This window comes from Danio rerio, chromosome 15, assembly GCF_049306965.1.
Source record: "Danio rerio strain Tuebingen ecotype United States chromosome 15, GRCz12tu, whole genome shotgun sequence".
In the NCBI taxonomy this organism is placed as follows: domain Eukaryota; kingdom Metazoa; phylum Chordata; class Actinopteri; order Cypriniformes; family Danionidae; genus Danio; species Danio rerio.
This window is the reverse complement of record NC_133190.1, coordinates 29,496,973-29,518,861: the sequence shown is the minus strand read 5'-3', so window position 1 is coordinate 29,518,861 and position 21,889 is coordinate 29,496,973. Positions and strand designations below refer to the sequence as shown.

Genomic DNA, 21,889 nt, shown 5'->3' with positions numbered 1-21,889 from the left:
AGAGGAGTTGAATTTGTAACCCAAAGGTTTCAGGTTTGATTCCCGGTCACGGCAGGAACTGAAGTTGGGGTAGTGAACAAACCACATATTCTTGATACCTAGTTGAGGCACCTAGACTAGCCTTATGGATAAGGCACCTAACACCTAAACATGATCCACAGGTGCTGGAAGCTGCCCACTGCTCTTTGCTCTGGGTGTCTGCCTGTATGTTGTGTATGCTCTCATTTCTCACTCATGTGTGTGTACACTTGCATGGGTCAAAATAATAAATTAAGTATAGGTACCCATAATTGACTATAAATCACCTCACCTTAAATACTAATAATTTATTGCATTATATCATTAAATAATTTATGTTTTCATTTAAATTATTATATTTTCTTCTATTTTGAAAATATTTGTTTCAGAATGTGGCACATTTATTTCCTATGTCAGTTAGTTAAGTCAAATATGAACATGACAATCATTCAACGGATTAGCAAAACAATAAGTTCAACTTCCCTTTTTGTATTGTCAGTAAGCTTAAAAAAATGCACTGCTATTTACAGGGTATATGCAGGAATCCTAAAGATAACTTCAATACCTTTTTTAAACTTTTTTAAAGACCTTATCAGGATATTTTAAGACCTTATCGCCACTGCAAGTTCTAACCAGCATCAAACCTTTACCTTAATAAACAGTTGTTAATAAACATTTGTTAGTAAACAGTTGTCATTAAATAAATCAATAGAGCACAACCATGCAACAAAACTTAGATAAGCTCGGAAGAAACACAGCTTGAAAGAATAAATTATATGATTGTTTTCAGCGACAGACACTGTTTAAATTCATCTTTCTCCAACCAGGAGTACGCAAACTCACATTTTCCCATTTTGCCATCTGTTTCACTCTATGGTTTCGTTACATGTGGAGAGTGTCACATCATTTACCTACATTTGTCGCAAATTACATGATATCACCCGGACAAAGGAGCTTGGCTAGATGTGCCCTGGCCCGAACCAACCACGTGGATCAAGCATGCCGTTGTTAATTTTAGGAGAAACATAAATATATATTTAGCTTTTTTGGAGTCAAACACTTTAGACAACGCTTAAACAAAATTTAAGACCTCGTAAAAACACAATTAAAACTTTTTAATACCTTTTAAGGGCATTCAATTTTTCAAACTTTTAATACTTTGTAAGACCCCCCTGACACCCTGATTTACCAAATCAGTTACACTAAAACAATTTTGTCCCAACAAAAGTCTTGATACATGCTGGTAAATGGTTTGGAGTATTTAAAAAAACAACAATTTATAATTAAATTAAAACCGAGTACTTGATACTGCAAGAGTACCTGATAGCCAAAGCAATACTACCAGACTGCAGGGCCATAAAATACATACATGTAGTTTTCTTTTTACAAAACGGCATTGCAAACTACTGGCCGGACATGAGTAATCCAGTGGTTTTTTTTAGTCACTTTAGTGGACCTGTGTAAACTGAAGTCATTATGTTATCATCTGTACACATAACATAATTGTTTTTTACAGATACAATATAACACTTCATACACTTCTCACAAGTACAAAAGTGTACCTTTAAAAAAGGTACTGCACCAGTGCCAGCTTTTGTAACTATTTCTTAGAATGTCAGAAATAAATCCTAGACTATTTTTTACATTTCACTTACATCCACCTCAAATAAACAGAAATTTGACACCAAACAAACTCAATACGCACCAAATGCTATAAACATTCACCATAGCTTCCCTTTTAATACTTGCATTTAGCATTTTGTTGTTCTCTCCTTAACAAGTCTCTAAACCCAAAACATCTGCTGAACCTCCTCACAGCAATGTTTTATTTCAAAAGTGTCTGCGCCATTCTCCCCGACCAACTCCGATGATCTCAGCAGCCTCCACAAACGGAGGCCTCCAACTTGGCAGAGTCGAAGAACTGAAACAAAAGTATCCCTTTCAAATTAACAACACTCGCCCAAGACCTTTGAAAAAGAGGAAATCTCAAATTATAAACATGTGGATAAACCTTTAAAGGGGCAGACGCTGGGAAACGGTGCACTCTAATACCGCAGACGCGAACTTAATGCGTGAAAAAAACAGAACAAATAAACACATCAATCACGGCGTTTTGTCCCTGTGGCTGCCTGCATTAGTTGGAAAAGCAGGACCGTGCGTGTGTGTGTGTGTTTGTGGCCCTTTGTGAGTCCATTGGACGGCCTTCTCTTCTGTCATGCTGCACTTGTGGAGGTGTTTATGAAAGCTGTGGAACACACACACACATATACACACGCACACACATAGAGTTCCACATCTCACATCAAAGCCACCCACTCAAGCCTGGAGCGAGCAACACTCACTTAGTCCAGAGGCCACCCTCACTCCAACCATCAGATAACAGTACTAAGGAGAGGAGGGGACCGGCATGGGTCAACATGCAGTCAATAACTTGTTAATCTTTTACAGACTAAGTGAGAACTTCTAAAAGCTGGGCCGTTTGATCCCAACCTGGAGGCGGCTTGTGTTTGTGTGTATGTGGAGCCGAGGACAGGGTGGCAGATTGGGGCCTGGCGTGATGACTGCGCAGTGTTTTGCGGTGAGCCGGGTAGATGTAATGCCGTCTCCAGTTTCCATTCCTCTGGGCAGCAGGGATGACTGCTGCGGATTCCAGCGGGGGCTCGCGAGCACGTCTCGCAGAGCTGTGCGGCTTGGGATACTGTTTATCTAGGCACATTGGTACCAAGGATATGGTCTTTAAACATGGTACACTGCTCCTGTGGGCATGCTGGCTTGGAGAGGCACTCAACGCTCTTAGCTACGAAACCACATCCACAATTCAATTGAGAGCTTTGAGGAAGGGAGGGGAAAAAAACGCTGGGTGGGAGGAAGAAAAAGGTGCCCACGGTTCATTTGATCCACATTCAAGTGTAACGAAGGAGAATGTTTATGTATTTGCTTTACAGCCAAACCACCTGTAAGCGCTTGAATATTAATAGATCATAAAGGCCTTTTCTCGGCAGGAGGCAATCATTACTTTAATACAACACTTCAACGAAATTCACCTTCTAGAGAATAAGAGTAACCAAGGTGATCACGAGGTCACGTCCATTAAGGAAATCTGAAAGTGTAGATTATCACTAGGCCCACACACACACACTCTCCGAACACTTTTTATTCTCATTTCCCTAGCCGACTCTGGAGGAAAATCTGTTTCTAAAATCAGAAATATATATGGGTCAAAGACGATACATGCCATTTTGGTGTCTACATCAAGTTTAATTTCTAAAAGTGATTTTAATGTTCCAAATAACTTGTCCAAAAATGAGTGTTCTAACCTCATTCAGCACAATGAGTGTATGTGTGTGTCTAAATTAAACAGTTATTATATTATATTATATAAGTATTATGACCTGTCCTTATCAACACATTTAAAATAATAAGTGATCATGCAAAAATGATAATAAAAAGTAAATACACAATGATCTGACAAAGAAACATACATCTATAAATACACACTGTAACACAATAATAATAAATGCAGTAAGGTTTTTTACCATACAAAATGGTATTTTACTAATGCCATATAAAAAGAAAAAAAAAATGTATAGCCCAGAAATAGAAGATACCCAATTACATGATTGCTACTGTTATGGGTCAAGTATTGACAAAAAAAAAGATATTTTTTGTTGAATGGTGCAGCCTGGTTTGATTCTTCAGATTACTTCTAAGGGCTTATCCACTGCATTCCATAGCTAGGTGAAAGTAATGTAATGTAATGTGTATTTATATAGTGCATTTGTCGTGTATGGCCATACACACAAAGTGCTTCACAATCATGAAGGGGGGTCTCTCCACACTACCACCAGTGTGCAGCAACCACTTGGATGATGCAACAGCTGCCACAGGGCAACAGGGCAAGTGCGCTTACCCCAAACCAGCTATACAGTGGGTGACGCTTTAAAAGGAACATTGCCACTACGAGTGGAAACGCCGCCGCACTAACGCCCCATTTACATGGGGCTTCAGCGTCAACGCTTGACTGAAGGCATGTCTGAAGTTGGGGCTGAAGCGATCATCATAGAAGCGTCAGCCAATGAAATTCAGTCAGCAATAGGCCACTGTCTAGCTGGTGTATTTGCATACAGCGATCTGATTGGCTGAAAAGTTGAGCTAGTCCCAACTTCTGCAGCGAGCAACGCCTCTGAAGCCGCGCCGACGAATCCACAATGCAGTTCGGCAACGCATGACGTCACCAATTAAAAGTGAAAGGGAAGCGTTGACACTAATGTCCCGTGTGAATGGGGCGTAAAGGATTAAGAACACATTTTTAAGTTTAACAGCAGTTTGTGAATATGCCGCCAGGGGGCACAAAAGGACATCTAATATACAATAGCTGTAAATACCCTGCTGCTTGTAAATGAAGATGAAATAAAGCATCATAATTCCTTTAATAATCATAAAAAAAAATGCAAACAAGCATTTATTATTACTGTAAACTTTTTTAAATATGCAATGAGGACTCATTTTGGAAATTAAAACTAAAGAAATAAAAGACAACTAAAATTAAAGTTCAAACATACATACACAAAAAAATAAAAATAAATAAATAAATAAATAAATGAATAAACAAATAAATAAATAAAGCAGTGTTTTATTCTAATATAGATATATGCACAGTGTTCATTATTTTAAAGTGATATGTCTAAGACTTTTTCATTTACAGTTTTCATTTACATTTTCTTTGTTGATCATATGCTTTTCATTTTATGTCTTAATTGTTGTACATAAATAATATTTGAATAATTTATTAGGCCTAAATACTTATTTATTAAAGACATTACAAGCGAAACATGGAGAAACTGTGGAGTTGAGAGACACTGATAGAGCCAAATTGGTGAATAGGGATTACTGGGAGGCCATGATTGGTAAGGTCCGATGGAGGAAATTTGGCCAGGACACCGGGGTTACACCCTTACTCTTTTACGAGAAGTGCCATGGGATGATTAATAACCACAGAGAGACAAGACCTCAGTGTAACGTCCGAAAGAGGTGAGGTTCTAAGCAAGTCATTATATCACCAAAACATGACCTATACACATTGCTGATCAATGATTGGTCTGAAAGAATTCTCACTATCAGCATCACTATCAGAATGAGACAGACCCTGTGGTTTGTGTTGCATGTTTGTTTATGTTGCATTTAAGGATATGTCAGTAGAGGTAGTACAACTTTTTCAATAATCCTACACACTTTAAGTACTAAGCTGCAGAGGAAATGAAATGCAAAATGAGCCAAGCAAAACTGAACTTAAGAGAATCGAGCCGTGTCGAAGAGTCCCGTACCATGCATTGGAAAAGTGGCTGAAAGACACATCCTTAACAGATCCTTGAAAATGACTAAAGCTTATATTGAAATGATTTAAACCATTCCACCAGCATACATCTGTCAACATGAATTTGTGCCTCACTGGGGTGACACAAACAATGTGCTATTTACTGGAAAAATGCTATCTTTTGGATAGGCACATAGTAGTAAAGTAGTTGTAATTTTATGATGAGAACAGAGCCAGTGGTTGTTTTGTAGGCAAACATCAGTGCCTTGGATGTAACGCAAACTGAATATTTGAAATGTATTACACCAGATAATCATTCTTACAATTTGCTCCAGGTCAAATGACAACTGTGTGTGTCCTTTGGAAAGTCTTCCTTGTGAACACTGCTTTGTTATCTCACAGTCCTTAGGTAACAAATTACTCCGGCGTCTCTCTCGCTTCTTGTTGTGGATCTGTCTACAGCCACAAAATGCAGCCGACGCTTGACAGCAGTACAAATCTATTTTACGCTCAGTGGTGGAAAAGCACAGTCTCCTTGAAAAGCTTAGTCAGCCTAAAACAGGCCTTTGTGTGATTTTTAAAAGCCCTAAATAAATGAGCTAAACCACAATCTCTAGATAAGAGTCTGACTGCAGAAAAGAAGGAGTATGGAAAGCGAGTAATCCTTTCTCAGGAAACAGACAGTCGCTATAATCTCTTTCCATTTCAGCGCTCTCTTTTATTTTAAAGGGTTCTGTTAGCTAATTAATCCGCTGAAACATTTACCACAGCAAATACGGTTCCGCAATTCTTTATGCTGGGCTTCAATGTTAATGCCCTTAATTTGGGGGATGACCTTAAGATTTTCTCAGGACAATGGATCATTCATTGCAGCTGAGGTGTTTGGAAAACTAACGTCGGATGTTCCTTGGGAATCTGGTGGAACTTTTGGAGGCTAACGCCAACCGGCCAAACTAACTAATACAACTGTTAAAAAGCCTTTGAGCGTAAAAACATAAAGCTGTCAGCAAATGCGTGATCCACACTGGCAATCATTCCTACAAAAACATGCTAGAGGTGAAGAAGAGAAGAAACTCTGCTCAGGTCAAGAAGAATGAAAGGGGGGAGATCAGGGAGGATGTTTCCACTCAGCTTTGAAACCAAAGCGTCTGACCAAGGTTTTACAACTACAAACTGAGCTACAGACTTCCCAAGACACTGCTTTTACCACCTTTTGGAAACATCATTAAAAACAACAAGATACAACTTTCAGCTTTCTTTTTCTTTTTCTTTTTTTTGACAGTTAATATGTTTGAATTAGAGATTTTCAACACTCTAGTTTTATTTTGTTTTTTCCTGTCTTTTAAGTTAAAAAAAAAAATCTCTAGATTATACGGAAAACAAAGCAAAAAAAAAAAAAAAACTAAACATTTGGTAACACTTTTTTTTTTGATGGTCTATTTGAGTATTAGTAGACTGTCTGCTTATTATCTGCTAATACTGCTCCTTTAACAGACATTAAACTGACTATAAGAAACCTTGCAAGTACATGTCAACTTAGGCCCCATTACACTAATATGTTTTTGTTTAAAAATGCAAGTTTTGCTACGGTTACGCCATCCGTCCACACCACGCCGGAGTTTTCGAGCGCTGAAAACGGAGCATTTTGAAAACGCTGGAGAGGCCGTTTTCATTCTAAAATGCTGCAGCTCTGTTTTAGTGTGAATGGGGGAAAACATCTGAAAACAGAGACGTGGCTGAAGACATTCGCTTATTTGATTGGGGCTTTCCCCTTAATATTAAGTAGCCTTACACAAAGTTCAGTCCTGCATCCTCTACTTGTAAGTTCAGACAACGCAAGTTTAATATGATAAACAAATTCCAGAGGACACATCGGGTAAATCTTCAAAGGGAACAGTGTACGTTATAGCCCTACTCACATCACCCTGGCTACGTTGTTTCACTTTCTCAACAATAAAATGAAAACATGATATTAGGGAATTGCCTATTTTCATTTTGATATCAGCAACTTAACAGACAGCAGAAATGTTGAGGCGTCATGTAGCTGCATATTTAAATAAGCGTCATTTTCACCTTATGAGTATTTATAACAAAACAGAGCATATAACATAACTGCCACCTTTCATTTTTATTGAAAATACGAAACATGCCCTCTCTTTTGCTGAATATTAGTTTTAATTATCAATAAAGGCCATTATAAAAGTATAAAGTCGGGGAATATGTTGTTAGATATAGACAACAATCATGTTCACAAATAAAGTGAGATTAGATCCTGCGGAAGATCCTTGATGAACAGTCAGACGAAAACAGCTATTATCTGGGTAGATGCTGCAGTGCATGCCAGAGTATGTGTGTGTGGTCACGTGATTTGCGTTTTCAGTGGTGTGGTGTGGTGTGGCTGAGCTGTTCAGAAACGCTAGGTGAAACGCCAGTGTGGACGCGGATCGTTTTCATTCTAAAACACTGTTTTAAAACTAAAACTTACTAGTGTAAACCAACCTAACACTTTACTTATAATCTAATGAGAATTAGTTGGCATGAAGAAGCAATGTTACCTAAATTCAACAAACAGACCATGAAAATAAAATGTAACCAGTTGTTTTATTAATTTACTCACCCTCATGCCATTCAAAAAGTTGTGGACTTCTATTTCTAGAGCAGAAAATGTAAAGATTCATTTAAAAAATGGCATTGTTTCCGCTAAAAAAATCAATGGCTATACTGGTATTTTTGGGAGTTAAATAAAACATGCAGAACAACAAAATGAATTTCCATGACTCCTGATGATAGATTGAGATCTTATGAAAGGGCATGATTAGAGACCACGAAAAACACTTTAAAGAGAAAACACTTTATAAATCACTAAGACAATGGTTTCAGCTAAACATTTTAAATTGTCTAAGGGTGAGAAAAGTAATAACAACTTTGTTTTTGTTTTCTGGGAAGTCTCCCTTTAACATGCTAGTTCTGCACCCCATCTATAGCTAAAGTATGTATAAAAATATCAACTCTTAATTATGATCAAAAATAAAACAAAATAAAAATACATCAACTTTAAAAAATGAAAAATCTTTCTAAAAAAAATGAGAAAACTCAATTAAAAATGTACTAGTATATTTTAAATCATCAAAAGAGTTCTGAAAATATTAGAACACAAAATGGATTGGCCAGAGATTTTAAGAGTAAGAGCAACTCAAATATATCAAGTCAAGTCTTATTGTCATTCCGCTACATGTGTGGATAGAATGTCATGTCTCGCAGGACAATGGTGCTACATAGTTTAATTATAAATACAAACACAACACTGGACATAAAAGCTATTTTTAAAACCTATGCATAACATATACTACAAAATAAAATACTTAAACTATACACATAAGACAGGCTATTCAAGTACTAATATATGATAGAATTATATGATACACTAGAATCATTTAGAAGATTAACACAAAAGAACACTGAAAAAAATCTATATGCACATCATCAGATTTCATAATGCCATTATAAAATAGATTTCAAGCACAAAGTAAATTCCACTAATGTCCTGCTCTTTGCTTGCATTGTGCATTAAAGGGCGACATCTCAGCCTAGGTCCTTAATCCCTGCTGACTGTCCCACTGTGCTCAGACACGGCACAAAATGGAATGCGATACATGCTCATAGCCCCATTAAACACACACACACACACAAACAGATTTGTACATGAATCTTACCAAATTATAGTTTCCAAACCCCACAAACAAGCTTTTTCAATGAAGCAAAGTAGTTAGGATCCATCCTTAATTGCTACTCTTCTTGAAGACATGGCTTATTACAAACTCAAAGAAAAACAGAGAACTGTATGATGTTGATGTGATTTAAAAAAAAAAAATGCTTGCATCTTGTATAAACAAATCAAAGAGTTACTTTTTTAATCCTCAAATGATCAAATAATTTTTATATGAAAGATTCAATGAGGACCAAAATTCTGGGACAAATAGTAAAACTGGTTGCACATTTATTAGCAGCATCGCAATGTGATTGATAGCTTGAGTTATCAATCATAAAATAATACACATTTCAGGATTTTTGCATAAATGAGAGCAGCAACAAAGCTCACACAGCCTCCACACACTCAAACATATTGAAAATAAATGATGATTTTTCCAAACAATATTTTATACATTGAGCAAATTGTCAAATATTTCCTTGTAGGATTTGCCTTTTAAAACTATAGTGAAACTATTTACGATAATTTGTTTACATCATAAATTTCCAAAGTGGTCTTAGACGTTTGGACCTTATTGCTTACCTTATAAGTTTAATTTTTTATCATTTCTAACTTCAATACATGCGTAGGGTTTTCAAGAATAAAATTAATTATTATTATATTACAATGTGTCCTGTTTAACTTTTTTTTTCTGAGCATAATAAAATCATAATGACTAGTATTATGTCCGATTTGACCATGATTTGCTGAAGACACTCACTAAAATGTCATTCACAGAGAAAAAAACATTATATATCAAAATAGATTACATAGATTTGATCAGGCATTAGAACAAAAATTTTACATTTTAAAAAGTCTTTAAAAGGATTACAGAGCAGATACAAAATAATTAACTGGTAATTTAAATATGTATACATTGCCAACTACACCTTTAACACAGGATTTGGAAACTGTAAAATTTTTAAAAAAATGTAAAAAGGTTATTATTAAACAAAACAAAAAAGTTTAGTGATTCTATTTAAATCAATCACTTGTTACTGGGGATGCTCCTATCACAATTTTTGCAGCCAATAACAGGTACAGTTTTCTTGTCATGGTGATCGGCCGATACAGAGTACAGATTCTAATGCTTTATAACTTTTTATAATGCATAGGAATGCAAGAAATCTCTCCTTACTAAAGAGAATAAATTATGGATGCTGCATATAATCCCTTGTCTCTTAAAGCCATTTAGTTGTGAACATGTCACGGCCAGTAGCAGCTTTACAAAAAATAGACAAAACACATTTTAAAAATTGGTAAGAAAACTGACAAACAATGCAATAAAGAAACACAGCAAATGATGAAAGAAAAATTTAACAAGTTAACAGCGCATATTTGACGCAAGAAGTTAAAATGCACCCCTATAAATCTAATACTTCTTTACTTAAAGGAACTAAAAGGACCTATAAACTAAAGTTAATTGCAATATGTAACTTATAAAGTTATAATATTAAATATTCATGTTAAAAATATTATTTTAATGTTTTATTCATGTAGTTTTCCAGCCAGGTTTTAGTGAACTTCTTCTTTCAGTTCTTATATGTCTTATAAGGCCAACAGTAAATACATTCAAGGTCATTCAAAAAAAAAAAAAATTCTATTTATTCTATTTAGTTATTTAAAATAGGAAAAAAAGAGGATCAATTATTACTTATCAATTATATATATATATATATATATATATATATATATATATATATATATATATATATATATATATATATATATATATATATAGTGTGTGTGTGTGTGCATGCTTGCATAGTTCAAATTAGTATGATATACTTAATATATTCATTACAGTAAATCAGGCATAGAACACCCATACATTTACAGCATAAAGTAATTACCAAACTGTTTTGTCTTTCCATTCTCTTTTCTAAACAAGCTAAACTCATCTTCAACACTCCATCTGGGTGTTTGTGAGTGACTCATGGGAGTGGGTGCTAGAAAGGCCACATCCACAACAGACAAAACAGCCTCTTCAGATCACCCTTTCCCTTTAAGAGGCCGCAAGCAAACACTTGCCAGAATGAACCGGGGCTAAACTAAGCTGCCTCGCAACAGCAGATTCCTTGATGCTTATCAGTTCCGTGATTGAGTGGAATTACAGCCAGTCTCATGGGCCGAAAAAACCTGTCCACCCTACGCAGCACGCGACCATGCATTTACAGCGATAGCTCTCTCGGCTATCGATTAAGAGCAGTAAAAACTACAGATGAGGGAGCAGAAGAGGACAAGGAGTGAAAAACAGATACTCTGGCTAAAATGAGTCCTGCACGCTGCTGTTCGGAGCAGCATCCTTTAATTATGCGCCTATGAATAGAAGCTCCAACACCACAGCACAAGCGCCAGCTACCCGACTGGACGCCATTTTCTACCATCGCCCTTCTGTTTTTCCTCCAACACACACACTGTTGAGTTGGATTTCTTACATAAGTGCTTTGATTTTTTTTTCTTTCTGTCTGTCTTTCGGTGGAGGTTTGCACGTTCCAGTCAATGTCAAGTCACCACATTGTTTCTTTTCAAGTCGGCCTGAAATGAAAACCGTCCGGATGGAGCTGCGGTCAGTCCTGAGGCCAGAGTGACACTTTCCACTGTGGCTTCAATGGAGTTAATTTTGGACAAGTCAGGCTAGGCGGACCAGGCTTAACTTCTCACTTTAAAAAGATGAAGCTGCAGTTTATTTTCTTTCATGGTGTGTCGTTTCTTGCAAATCTCATAGAGCTGTTTTTGATCATGTGTTAATGATGTCAGGAACGTAAATTACAGCATGCAGCACGGGTCTCGGGGAAGGCTCATGCTGACCTTGTTAGTCAGCATATCTGGAGGATTTTGTGTGTGTGCGTGTGTTGTGGACTACGGGGATTTTTTTCCAGCCTTCCTGGTGCCAAACAATTTCATAACTCAAAACAATTATTGTAGCCCTTTCGATTTATGCCAGAGCAAATGAGGTGATAACAGACACATCCCATTATTTCTGCCTAAAGTTGACAGGTGAAGGTTAAGCTGTTTGAAGTTTACGGCACCCTGTGGTTATCTAAAACAAGCTGCCCCCCAGCGCACTCTCCACATGAGGGCAGAGGACGCCCGATGATAGGCCACACTTGGGGAAAGGACTCGAGGGATTGGGGACAACACATTTCAACAGATGTGTAACAAAAAATAATAATAATTGCATTAACTTCTTCATTTAAGATTGAAGAAACCATAAACTATGATTCTCATGCTCAGGTCGGGTTATAGCTTGAAACAATAATATATCGTATGGGGTTCAAGCACTGAAAAAGTTTTACGCCATCTATGCCACGTTAACTGTATTACTATTGTTTTTTTTTTTTAATGTAAAGTTTTAAAACATTTTTAAATGATGAATTACAGAGTGACAATAGTTTATATTACAAAAAATTAAATGTACAGTTAAACCCTCTGAATTATTAGCTGCCCTGTTTTTTTCCCCAATTTATGTTTAATGGAGAGAAGATTTGTTCAACACCTTTCTAAACATAATAGTTTTAATAACTCATTTCTAATAACTGATTTATTTTATCTTTGTCACGATGACAGTAAATAACATTTGACTAGATATTTTTCAAGATACTTCTATACAGCTTAAAGTGACATTTAAAGGCTTAACTAGGTTAATTAGGTTAACTAGGCAGGTTAAGGTAATTAAGCAAGTTATTATATAATGATGGTTTGTTCTGTAATAATTGACCTTAAAATGTTTTTTTGTTTAAAACTGCTTCTTTCTAGCTGAAAAAAAACAAATAAGACTTTCTCCAGAAGAAAAAATATTATTAGACAAACTGTGAAAAAACCCTTGCTCTGGTAAACATAATTTGGGAAATATTTTTATTCAAAGGTGGTCTAATAATTCTGACTTTAACTGTATATTTAGAAATAAAATCCTTTGATGCTGAATTAAAAAACAAGTCTAGTTATAAATCACAGGGCAGACGATAAAAACAAAAAATTAAAACTAATTTTACTTTTAAATCTTTATGCTAAATAAACAAGATTTTACACGTATGTCAGCAACTTTTTAATCATTTTAAATATAACACTTACATTAAAAAAATGTAAGATTTTAGTTTGAGCTATAGTTGGTAAACTATGTTGATGTTTTTTGATGAATGATATTATTTTGCCTATGTTTTGGCATTTTATTTTCACAAATATTTTGAACATTAATGTGGACATTTAAAAATGTATTATAGAGCATGCACATGTACGTATATAAAAATTGCTAAACATCATTTTTATGTAAACCCCAAAATGGGATATTTGTATTTGACCGTGATCAAATTTATACAATTAATCATCAAAAATGCATTACACTGATCATAATGTCCTTTTACATTACTGTAAAATAGTTCACATATTGGACTTTGTTTGGGGAAAAAGGCATAAAACACCTGAAATTACATAAAACTCCTGATGAAATGTGGATAGTGTGGTGAGGCAATGACGTTAATGAATCTATGTATAACATGTGAACGGGCTCATAAAAGAAACATTCAAAAAAGCAACTCATGTGAACACCCGTCATCATACCATTGTCTTATTCAGATTAAGGCAAATAATTAAATTACCGATGTCCATGTAAATGCAGTCACAAGCCCCAACCTAAGAATTAAGGTTTTCCCTGATTTTGAAAACAGCCTTTCCACAAGTTAATAGTAAGCTAAAGTAATGTTAATTGCATAATGCAAATCTTAAATTCATGCTAACAAACAAACAAATGATAAAAAGGATATATTAATGCAATTCAATTTAAATATAAAAAAACATGAATGTATGTATACTTTAAACTTTAATTAAATTGTTCACTTAAAATTATTAATACATTTTTTTAAAGATTTTTCTAGAGTTATTCACCATAATTTTGTTCAAAAGTATCTGTTCAGGCACCGGTACTGTTTTAAAAGTATCGATTTAGCACTGGTATTAAAATAACCCCAAACAATACCCAACCCTCATTGTCATTGACCCTTAACACATTTAAAATGCATTACACTTATCAAAATGTCCTTTTAGATTATTATAAAATATTTAACATACTGGACTTTTTCAGTCAGAAATATTCTTTGTTGGGAAAAACATACACTATAATTCTCTAAGGAATCTCATGAAGCTCACAAACACTTTCACAAACATATTTTTGTTTTAAGATTCTCCCATCCTTACTGTTGAGCGCATCATTCACGTAATTTTCCACTGACTCTCTGTAGCATGTTATCGATGCAACGAGTATGTGGTCAAATTTGTTTTTAATGAGACCTTCAATTCTATGTTGATCTAAGGAAAACACACATTTACCCTACTATTTGAAGAAGTAATGTCCCTGAGCAGGCCTTGATAGTTGACTGTATGTTTGCTTTGCTCTGTGATCGTAGCACTTTTTTCTTACAGACACAAAGATAAAAGGGCTTCTGGCCTGCGAGACACACAGACACTGACTTCACCTCCACCTCCTGCTCCACGCATGCCAAAGGGGAAAAGGTGGATCATTATTCGGAGGTCTAAAGGTTAACCAATAGCACCACCTAGAGACAAACGTGCTTTCTCCAAAGGTCAACCTAATTAAAAGAGCTAATCTAATTCACTGCATTTTATTTTCTAATTTGACCTAAAATGTTATATAATGTATTAACTAACACTAAAAACATAAGGTAAGAACATGGACCTTTCAATTTGGGAAGAATGAAGGAAGAGTATTTAAATGTGTATTTAGATAGAGACAGTAATTTATTGACCCTTTATTTGTTTAAGCTTTTATGATATTCTTTGTGTTCTGTTGAACACAAAAGAAGATATTTTGGAAAATGTTGGAAAACTGTAAACATAGACATTTATATGTGCTTTTCCAATGAAATTAATTGTTTTGAGTTTTTCAGCTTCCTTCAAGTTATATTTTTTTGTGTTCAACAGAAGAAATAAACTCATAAATGTTTGGTATCACCTGAGGGTGAGTAAATGTTCATTTTGACATCATACACCTTTTCCAAATGGGCTAAATGCGCAGCTAGTGCTTTTCAGCCAACAATGAACTTCTAGTAAAAGGTTTATGTGACTATTTTCAACTCATAAGGTTCCTTTTACATGATTGATGTTGTAATGTAATTCAAATATAATCAGTTAAATCCATTTGTTGTTAAGAGAGAAAAAAAAAACGTTTAAATGCAGGCGTCAACATTAGCTATGGGCTAGCGCAGAAATTCCATTGAAAATACTGGGGTAAAATTAACTTTCACATTTTAAAGACATGGCATGGTAAAATATAATGTAATGCAGTGCTTCTTGTTTGGTCTGATGCTCACTTTATATTTTACCTTAAATGTTATTTAAAGAAATCAGATCTTAAATGCTGCGATTTTGTATGGGATAACAATTCACCAGAAGCCCTGGGTCTGGCTGACTGACATTAAAAGTCTGTGTACATGTACCCCATGCATCTCATTTAAACATATAAAAAACAAAATGTTCTTTCTGAGATTGAAATAATACAAAAAATCATACTGAATAAATAAGACGAGTAGAATTGTAAAATAATATCAAACTTAAAAGGTAATTAAAATATATATTTAAATAAAATCCCTCACAGATTGTGTTATTTAAAATTTTTCAATTAACTAACTAAATAATCACAAGTTAATAAGTTATATTACTAGTTCTAAACTTCTCTTTACACAAATACTTTTTTAATTGTACCACACGCAAGCTCAACCATGTCCCGCAGGCATGACTTCAGTGGCATGACTTGGCATCAGTTCAATATCGTGCGGTTGAGGGAGAACATCCATCAAGAATGTTTTGATCTACAACCATATGCAACATTTCCTCATAATCTTTTAGTAACACAATACACAAAACATCCGAACCCAGAGGTGTATACTTACGTACACAATGACTCATCCTCAGTGGAGTCTCTCCCAGCGTTCGTTAGCAAGGACAAAAAATGTGAAGGATTTCACTTAGGGCAATGGCTATCAGGAGCTTTCAGCAACTTCTTATTAGAAAGGGCCCTCAATCTGCAACCCACATCTAACAATGAACCATTGTGACTGGACTGGATATCCGGAGAAACAAACATCACTATATGTAAAATTGAAAAGTGATCAGATAACTGCCTATCAAAATGAGCCAAGATGCTCGTTCAAGGGCAGGTTGAGGACATCGATGCCTTACTGGACATCGGTTTTTACTGTGTAATGTGGTATATGCACACAGACTTTTAATTTTCAGTCAGGCAAATAGCTTCAAGTAAATTGTTGTGCCATTCCAAAATCACTGTTTAAAATCTGATTTCTTAAAAAAATCTGCGATATTCACTGCCTGATTGATATGCGATAAAAGGTGGGTATTATACCAGTCAAGAAGCACTGCATTTCTTTCATGCCATGTTTTTGAAATATGGAAATTAACTTTCTGGAATTAACTGTCTAGACGGTGTTTTCGTCTCAACAGTCTTCGCAATTTGCGTTTGAACTACTAAATAACCGCTCAAGTTTATTTAACTAATTGTATTTTCATTATATTACAACATCAATGCCTTATAAAATTGAAAGTAGTCACAGGACATTTATCATTGGTTGAAAAACACTAGCTGTGCTTTTACCCAGTGCTCAATTTGAGCCGGATCTTGCCGGATTGTGTTTCGGAAAATGTCTGCTATTTGTGTTTTGCGTTCAGGTATTTATTTTAATCGATCCGAAATTAACTTGTGCATGCGTGTGTGCATGTGTTTGTTCGTGCATGCGTGAGAGACAGAATGTGAATAAACGCAAGCGAAGGCTGTGTGGATTGGGTGTTCCCACATGACGGTAGTCACCATGCGCAAGTTAAAGCAAAAGTTGCGCTTAACTATTGGCCCTCAACAATATTTTTAGACAATCAGCTTTCTTATGTTTACAATCACTCATTGAATGGTGATTATTTTGCACGCATTGAGCAGTGTTAATAGATAATGGAATAGCAAAGATGAAACAACATGAATAGATCAGGATAACGAAAAAAAAGCTAAGCAATTTCAAGTCAGCTAGAAAACATGAGGAAAGAGGTACTGTTGACTCTTCTTAAAGATTAGACTGAGTGAGTAATTCATTCTTTTTTTTCACTTCACAATAAAAGTGAAGTAAACTGAATAGTGATTGTTCATACAATTTATGTTTGTAGCTACATGTATTAATTATCCATGATTGACCTATAACGTTATATGGCACGAAACAATTGAAGACCGTTAGGAATTTTGATGCTCTTTTTTTTTGGTTTTGTTCCGGGAATTATTCATTTACAAACCAAACACTGCTTATACCCCATTGCTAAAGTCATGGCCTAGCGCTCCAGACACATGAAGCACAAAAAGAATCAAATCCTCCCTCAGATTCTAATTTAAAAATCCTGAATATTAATAAAAAATCATGAAAAAATGACCATTGTGAAAACTAAAGCATGTTTTGACATGGCTGCCCAAAGTGCTATGACTTATGAGCCCCATCGTACGACTTCTCAATAGCTCGATGACATCACAGCTCTTCTCATCTTTGAGAGGTGAAACTGTACCTGTTCAACGCTTAGGGTAATTCAACTGAAAGAGACCGAAGGCTTTGTTGACCGCAATACACTTCAAGTGAGACAGACACGAACAAGATCAATGAGCACTAAATATTCCAGTACGTGTTAAAGAGAGACAAGAGAAAGATGGATAGAGAGGGTGGAAAAAAGAGGGGGAAATGACAGTGACTGATGTGCTGGAGGGCAGATTCACCAAAGACACACAATGGCTGCTTTACAGAACAACAGATCTCACATGATCTTAAGGGTCTGGCAGACAGTACCGCTTAAGGAACAAGATAAAGTTATGTGCAAAAAGGTGACATGACTGACACCTTTGCAAACCGGAATTAATTTACTTGTGATTTATTTTAGAGTGCATTTATATTATAAAACATGTATTCCAGAAAGTTTTGTTTCATAAAATTCAAGGAAAATTTCACCTAAACATGTATTGAATTATGTATTCGCTTGTCATGACATATAGAATACTATTTCCGGGTCCAAGCCGCTACTCATTTGAATTGAGAAAATATTTGTTTATGAGCACTTTTTTTAGTCATATCAAACATTAAAGTGAATTTTATATCAAATCATAGTGTCTCTGGACTTGCTGCATCAAAGACAACAACGTTTTAAAGAGCCCATATTATGGGTTTTTTAAAATTCCCCTCCATGTAGTGTGTAACACAGCTCTAAGTAAAATGAAGTATCCAGCTAAGGCTTAAATCTGTTAGTGTACAGTGTTTAAAACGGTTGATTCATCTATAAAAGAGTCGACTCATAGTGCTTCAAACGAGTCGCCTTGATACCGATTCATTAGGTGTTTCGCCATGACGTACGAACGAAACCAAGGTTTTCACGTGCACGCGCAAACCCGGGAGATTTCAAACCTGAGGCCCCGCCCTCTGACGCAGAAACCCAGACACACACACACACCCACAAACACACAGACACACAAACATGCCGGTCGATTGAAGTCACACTGCAGATGGATATATTGAGTCTCTACCCAAAGATGAAACCTCAGCATTATAACCAAGCAGTTGGAAACTTCTGGAAACTACAGGCTACAAAGAATACTTCATCTGCGTTTGTTAAAGTAAGGATCAGTAAAGAGTAACTTACTAATGGACGTCAGGATGAGTTTCTTCCTCCATTTCTCAAATGTAAGTACGTGCGATTAAAGTTGCCTCGTTGACTCTAGCTTGCAAATGTATTTAGTTGTGATTTATTACTTGTAACCGAGTGTACTGTATCAGGTTAACTGGCTATATTTTCTTATCGCGTGCAAAGTCACGTTAAAAACGCGACGCGTGCTGTTTGTTTACGGAGCTCCGTGGTAGAGGTCTGCATTCCAGCGGCTGTCCCCGCGCCAGACTTCTGCGGCGCAGGAATAAATTTCCGAATCAATCGCGGGAGCAGTCGGTAACAGGTTTAATTTGGGACGGGAGCGGGCTGTCTAGCAATATCGTGGATATTGCTATGCGAATGAGACAGAGCTTTGCCTGCCTGTGTGTCTGCTTGGCGCTTGTGTGTATGTGTTAGTGCGCGTGTATGAGAGAGAGAGAGAGAGAGAGAGAGAGAGAGAGAGAGAGAGAGAGAGAGCTCTGTCTGGCTGTCTCTGGACTGTTTAGCTGGGTGATTTTCGGTTATGTTCTCCCCCGCTCTTTAGCGGGATCGGGCGCGGCGGGCAGAAAACGGGGCGGTTCGGACACTGGGACAAGAAATTCTAAATATAAGCGGGAGCGGTCGGGTTCAGGCTAAACCTGGCGGGTGCGGGCGGAAGCGGGAGCGTTGTCGTCCAGAGGTGTGTGTGTGTGTGTTTGTGTGTGTGTGTGTGTGTGGCAGCTAAAATCCACGCCTACACTATGGAGCGCGTATGAACTGTGATTACTTTTATATTGCTGATTAGCTATTGGGCATTTCATTCTCTGACTGAAGGCAGTCGACCAATCGTGACAGACTGTCATCGGTCCAATCAGCGCAGATTAGCTTCGCGCTAAGGAGGGGTTTGGGAACAAATGAATCACTGGACGATTCATACAGGAGTCGCTGGGATAATTAGGTAAAAATAAATGCAGATTATAAGACCATGAAAGTGTTTTTTGACTTTGCATGCATATTAGACTGTTGTTGGAGACCCTTACAACCAAGATATGACCCTATTTCATGTATAATATGGGCTCTTTAACATTTTTTTTTTTTTTTAATTATCACTTTCTGGCCATGAAATATTAGGCATAGATATATATTGCGATTGAGATTTTTGAAAGTAGTTTAAACATTTATTAATACCATTTGTTGAGCCTCCACATACAGTTCAATAGAGCACTTGGACCCGGAAGCCGCTTTGCATGACGTTACACTTAACAAGCGGATAACCTATAAAAGGCTTAGAATATTCCCATGTCCAGTTAAAATTGTAATCTATGCATATCCAGACATCCAGTTTTTTAAAATGATATTGAAGAACAAACTGGTGTGATGCAACAGAACAAAATCAGGCCAAAACAAAGTTAGTTTTAAGAATTTGAAACGACTCTCTAAAGCAGGGTTTTTCAAAGTCTAAGACAGTGGGCCTCCCTTTTGACACAACTTATCCATATATATATACAGTATATATAAAGACACAGACAGATGTCAGACGGTTAACTCACTTTTATTATCATTTGCATGAAAGTGCAATTATTTACAGAGTAATAACAAGTATTTTAATATAACATTTTTAAAACTAGGATGATGGTTCAATATGAATAGAACAGATCCAAGAACTGTCCATCCCAGTCAAAACAGTCGAAGTTTAGCGGGTCTCATGCTGTCATTAGCCAAAATATTTTGACAAACCACACATAAAGGTCGCGGTTCATCAGCTGGTCCTGTCCACGTAAATCCTAAACTCAAATACTGATCATCAAATCGTCGTCTTTTGGGTTTAAGCCCTGAACTTGAAGGCTTTTGTGGCGAGGGGGCGTGGCCAAGAGCCGTGGGAACGGAGTGAGGCCACCGCATAAGTGGATACACCTGCGGTGCGCACCTGCCTCAGATCCCACGGAAGGAGCCCTGGATCATAAAAGGAGGAACGTGGGCAGAGGAAGCCGAGAGGTCCGAACCCGGACATATTCTACTTTTGCTTTCAGTTTGACGGCAGTCTCCGTGAGGAGCTGCCGTCCGTTTGTTTTGGTTTAGACGGCAACCGTCACTGTCATTAATAAATCACTTTAAAACTGCTTCGGTTCTCCGCCTCCTTCTTCCCGGCGGCCAAAGGGCCGTGAACTTCATTACAGCTTTGAATCAGGGGGTCTCAGAAACCGACCCATTGTACTAGCAGGCATATACCTGTATTGGCGGGCTTGCCAAACAGAAGCGAATTCACAGCTATGGCCTTCTGGGTAAAAGAGGTTTTCTTATATTTGACGTATTATTATTTTTTGCTTTGTTTAATTAAAACGTTAAATATAATAAAAGATACATATAATAATTAAACTTAATAATTATATTTTTATTATATTATATTTTTTCCCGCGCCTCCCCTGACATGCTCTGGCGTCCCCCAGGGGAGGCGCGCCTCACACTTTGAAAACCCCTGCTCTAAAGCATATTCTAGGTCTCAAACTCAATTCCTGGAGGGCCGCAGCTCTGCAGTTTTGCTCTAATCTTAATTAAACACCTGATACAACTAATCAAGGTGTTCAAGGCTACTAGTAACTCTTAAGCAGAGCAAGGCGTGAGTTAGAGCGGTTTGAAGCAAAACTGTGCAGAGCTGTGGCCCTCCATTGCTCTAAAGCAGAGGTGCTCAAAGTAGGGCTCGCGGGCCAAAGTTGGCCCATGGTAACCTTTGGTTGGGCCCACCATGCCATCTGAAAAGTGAGGGAGAATGATGGGGAGTTGGTTGAAACTATTCTAATCTAAATTTCTTTGTTTAATAGAGGAGCTACAAAAAAACTGAATGTTTCAATTATATGTTGTAAATGAATCAGTCTTTGAATCAGAATGTAAATACCGTCAGTTGAAAGATAGAGAACAATGCACAAGACATTGGTGAAAAATCAAAGCAAAGGCAGGAGCAGCTCGACTAGTGTATTCAACTTTGGACTTTGGCCCTTTACAAGAAAAGGTTTGGGCACCCCTGCTTTATAGCATACTTTCTGGAAAAGTCTGCTTTGCCTAGTAACTAACCATTGGTCTTTGCTTGGCTTGCTTTTGAGCAATCTACAAATAACTTAAATGCGACTTGATGGGTACGTCAT

General features: G+C 36.7%; 1 protein-coding gene across 9 annotated transcripts in view; it reads right to left on the bottom strand.

Annotated features, from left to right (window-relative positions):
- The window catches only part of bcas3 (BCAS3 microtubule associated cell migration factor), a 402,314-nt gene that overhangs the window by 322,226 nt on the left and 58,199 nt on the right, over positions 1-21,889 (bottom strand).